This window comes from Triticum dicoccoides, chromosome 2B (genome assembly GCF_002162155.2).
Source record: "Triticum dicoccoides isolate Atlit2015 ecotype Zavitan chromosome 2B, WEW_v2.0, whole genome shotgun sequence".
In the NCBI taxonomy this organism is placed as follows: Eukaryota; Viridiplantae; Streptophyta; class Magnoliopsida; order Poales; family Poaceae; genus Triticum; species Triticum dicoccoides.
Window position 1 is genome coordinate 791,351,565 of NC_041383.1, and position 5,409 is coordinate 791,356,973.

Genomic DNA, 5,409 nt, shown 5'->3' on the forward strand with positions numbered 1-5,409 from the left:
GGAGGGGGCAAAAGAAGAGGACGGCGCGCGCCCCGGACGAGCTGCTCGAGACGTGGGGGAGCTGCGTGAGATGTGCGGGAGATGCGGGGAGACGCGAGGAAGAGGGAGCGACCGGCCCAATGTTCCGCCGGTGCCCCGGCCCCAAACGTTTCCCAAACGTATAAGGGCAGCATAGTCTTTTAGAGAAAACGTATACCCACCTTCGTATAGTCTTCTTTTGGATACATACATGTGGACGCTTTCCCACCGGATCCGCTGGCCCATCCCGATCCGCAGGCCCACCCCCCCTTCACGATCCCCGCGCGTGTCGGCGTTCGCCGCCGGTTCCCGAGCGTGCGTCCTCGCCGGCCCTGTTAGATTAGGCTTCGTGTGGCCGCATATGTATTCGGCCGGCGGCAAGAATCGATATTCCCGATGGATTAGGCTCCGTGCGTACGTGTATGTATTCGGCCGGCGGCCGATTGCAAGAATGAATCAGCGATCAATTCATCTTGTGCATGAGACGAAAGGAATCGATCCACCTTTAATCCATCAGCTAAGATTCGATCCAGCCATCACCAGAAGTACTAGGCCGCATCCAGGCTATGCTAATTTATATCCCCTTCGTCTCATCTTTTTCCTAGCCGGAGAAAGCTTCAGCGGCGGTTCATGCCTCCAATGATGAATTGAGAGACTAGAGATGAGAAACGTGACCGCTAGCAATCCTACCGCAGCGAGAGAGAAAAGTAGGCGGAGATGGAGGTGGAGGTGTTCGACGACGGTCACCACATCGCTGCCGGTCGCATCTGGCACCCAAGTATACGTGATATCATACGTAGTACATGAGACAAGTAATGAATAAGGGTCTACATCAGTTAATTAATTAATTCATTTTAAATTGACCATCATACCCTCTTAACTGAAGGGGTATGTTTAATTCTCCACCATTGATTTAATTAGGGGGGTGTACCAAAGCGGAAGTGCTTCTTCATACGTCTTAGATGAACGACCATGTGAACGGCAGAACGGGGGTTTATCCTATAGATCACCGATTATGGCCATACACCTAGGGAGGCCCCAATCCTCTTACCTGAGGCTGTCTGTACACCCAAGACGTCAGTACTTCCTACAAATCCATGACGGCAAACTAAACACACCTGCCAAAAGCGAAAGTACTCCTGAAACCGTGAGTAGTTTAAGCTGGATAGAGGAAAACATGAGCCTGAAAAGGTACAAAATAACACGTGAAACCGCGTGCAAGCAGAGGACTCCGACCTCGACCTAGATCTGTGAGACCCGATAAAATACTGTTCAGATTATACCCGATACAGGTTGCATTGCCTTGGCAATCCACTCAACTTAGAAGTCCTTGAACACAGTAGCATGTATGTGCAACAACGTCCTCCTCCACTGCATTACACTCTCTGCACTGAAAGTATCAAGAAAACGACGTACAAATCTATGACTGCGGAAAACAATCGATCTGCGGATGATAAAGGCAGAAGAGAGAACTGAAGAATGAACTGCTGTTCAAGTCATTTCTACAAGCACAACCTTGGCAGAAAAAAATCGCATCAACGTCTGAAAAATTGGAGAGAGATATCACCACATCTTTCATTCCCTCCAACTTGCTAGATTTTTCCGCAGCTGTCAAACGCTTATTTGCAAATCAGCGCGGGTTGCAAAATTCAGTTTTAGGGTTTTAACTGGGTGAGGACGTGGGGCCAAGGCGCGCATGAGCGCCGGGCGAGACGAGGGATGCATTTTGTAGCACGGTTGCACAGGGGGGCTAGGGCTAGGGTAATTACGAGAGGTAACGTCGCATTGACTGGATGAGAAATTCAATGGCCGCGCCAAACATTCCTGCCCTAATCCATGATGCGACCAGAGACAAATCGTTCAAATTAGTCTCCGTGGATCCCTCCTAGGTACTACCGAAAAGCGTAACACACATGACAAAGAAATGGAAAGAATGAAGTCGCGCAGAGGGAAAGGTGAGTCTGAAAAGGTACAAAAGACATGTGCTCACGTGCAAGCAAAGATGAAATTCTCGTAAAACAAGATAACTCCGACGTAGTAGTAGATTCATGGGACCTATAGAAAACCTGTTCAGATTGTGTCTCGCCGTGTCTAAATAGATGTGGGGAGAGGACGCTGCAAGCAGAGCTCATAGCCCACTCAGCAGGACATTAACCTGTTCCAAGCTGAACTTGTACACTGGGTGGCGCAATAGGATGCATATTATAGAGACTTGGAGCTTGCCATGATGTAGAAGTTGGATTTAGTAAGTCTTATAATGCACAAACGATTCCAGTTTTCTAGATAATGAATGGATTAAACTCACTGTCTCTACACTCGAAAGGTGAACACAATTCATTACTATTACAGTTTGCAAAGGCCCACAAGTTCACGAAATGAAACAAAGAAAAAAAAACAGCAAGCATACACTGAGAATTCAATACTGCAATGCAACGTTCATGGTGGTGGTGCACCAGCAGGGCAAGAGAGGACATATTGCTCATGCGTATGCCACAGCTTCCTAGTGCGAAGTGCGCCCTGCGGATGTGCGCACGAACTGCAGTTGGACAAAAGGGACGTCGATTTTTGCTCTGTATAAAAGAACAGATTGCGATGGAAAAAGCATCTGAATAGCAGAAGAACTGAACTTTTTGAAAGCTAAGTTTTCCATCAGCAACAAAGTAAAACAACGAGAAGGAGGCGAACTTCTTTCTTCTGCGCGCAGTCCCACGCTGTCCTTGCCTCGGCTACAAGAAGTGAACCCTACAAGTCAGGGGGCTGGACTCTCCAACCTTGGTAGTACTCCCTCCGTCCGAAAAAACTTGTCCCTTGAATGAATATATCTAGCACTAATTTGATATTAGATGTATTTATTTGAGGGATAAGATTTTTCGGACAAAGGAAGTACGTGCGATCCAGAATCGAGACAGAAACCGCTTGGCTTAAGACCAAAAATGGCACGGTTGTTTGTAAGCACGCAAATTCGAGTCGCCGTCTCTTACAACTGCGAGTAGGTCTGACATGGAGCACTCACGACGGTGAGCCTGAGCTAGCAAAAGGTGAATTAATCAGAAATATACGATGATCGAGAACTTTTTTCCTTTTCAGTTTTTACTTTTACTGTTTCCTTTTTCTCTGTCCAAAGTTGTTTTTTCTTTTTTTTTCTGGCACATTTTCTTTTTTTAGTTTTTGTAATATACAGTGAACATTTTTGCCAAATACACACCAATTTTTTTCCAGTATACAGTCAACACTTTTAAAATACACGCTAAGCATGTAAAGTATATGATGAATATTTTTGTAATATACGTTGAACGTTTTTAAATATATAATGAACTTTTAAATTATACAATGAATATTATTTCTGCACACTGGACATTTTTTAATACACACTGAATTTTTTTTAAACTTATACTGAACCATTTTTAAATTATATTTTTTGCTTTTAATAGGTCTAAAACTGAAATCGTTTGTGCGTTAAGATTTCAACCATCAACTTTGCTTTTAATAGATTCACTCATTTTGCTCCGTATGTAGTCTACATTGAAATCTCTGAAAAGACTTATATTTAGAAACAGAGGGAGTATTGTTTAAAAGCGAACTTCCTTTATCTTTATCATCAACTTTGAATATTTCTAAGTTGTAGAAATCCAACGCAATCAACAAAAGCTCGTTGATGCATTGAACTATAGGTAATTACAAGAAAGAAGGATTTTGCAATAGGCGGGCATTTAAATTCATCACCCAGATCGGCTTTCGGAGTAGGCGAGTAGCCACCATGGGAAGAGTACCATCGTGGGTTTCCTCTGCTGTTGCACCCAGCGTTTTTTTTAGGATCATTGCACCCAGCGTTTTGATATATGTGTTTTTGAGCGTAACCCATTGTTTTGATGAACTCATGGACCAAGATGTGGGCTACACGCAAAAAAAAGTACGTGGGCTGATAAATCTAACGCTACTGAACAATGCTCCTCCACACTTGCCTACCGGCCCATTTAACAAGGAGGCGCACATGTCAATGTCGGGAGCAGCAGCCCTGTAACGTTGGCCCGGGGTGACTGGGGCGGTTCGCAGTAAAAACAGGCTAGGAACGATTGATGGATGACAGAGATGATCCAGACCATCCATATCGGAATCAAACAGATGGGAACGCCTAATCGCTGTGGAGAGGCGTAGCTCGTTGCGTCTTACTGTTTCTCAATACTTGGTATTGCAGCAATCATGCTGATGGTAGACCGGCAAGCCCACTGTTGATGCCTTGAGCCTGAGCCTATTTTTTCTGTGCCAAATGATCTTCTGCCCGTTTGGCGAGAATAGAAGAGAGAGGCTTTAGAGTGTTGAAATATATTGTCCACCTCCCTCCATCAGTTTGAACTTTTGAATGAGTTGGCTGGAACATGAATTCTATATGGTATCAGAGCCAAGAGGTCTTGAGTTCAAGACCCCGCCAATGCAGTATTAAATAAAAATTATTCTGCAGCCTACAACGATCGCCTAGATGTGAGGGGGGGGGGTGTTGAAATATATTGCCCACCTCCCTCCATCAGTTCAAACTTTTGGATTAGTTGGCTGGAGCATGAATTCAATATAGAGAAACCCTTGTGGCAGTCATGATGGACGCCAGCGAAAAGCATGCTGCTCTCAAGGCCGGCCATCACCTCTCAAGCCTTTAGTAATGCGCCGATGATATTGTACTTGTCGATTACTTCAACGTTTCCATCATTCTGGAGGAATCCTATAACCATCTCACATGTAATCTTCTGTATCGCTAGGCGCGCAGGGTGGCGTCCATGCTGTCCTCCATCATCTTCTTGAGCCTTAGCACAAAATCTTCTAGGGCGACCGGCTGAGGCTGCGAAATCAAGATTGCTGCAAAATTAAGACTGCTGTTTGCATGAATAGCCATGACAAGTGATATGAGCTCTGCTTGCAGGCTCCTCTCCCCACACCGCTGAATGTTGTGGCCCTGTGAAGCGGAGCGCTTGTCTTGCTCAGCGTCCGATGAACATTTTCCAATGTGCGATGAACATTTTGTGATGGACGTTGAGCTTGCTTTTAATATACGGTGAATTTTTCCTAATACATATTGGACTTTATAAAAAAATACACACTGCACATTTTTTCCATATTTTTAGGTGTTTTTATTTAGATCCCTTAAAAAATCCAGCAATTGGTTAATAAAACAGCCTATAGAAAACCAAGGAGAGAGAAAAGCAAAGCAAACCCGTGTAAAATGGAGCATGCCAAAGTGGGCCTGCCCATTAGCGACTCGTTTCAGGCGTTGCTTGCACTATTAGAGAAACGTGTTTTCTCGCATGCTGCGAGACCAAACAACCTAGTGCTTAATAAGTGGCCGGCCCACGTCCTGTTCTGCGTCTTGTTTTACTAATTTTATTTTATCTTTATTTTTAA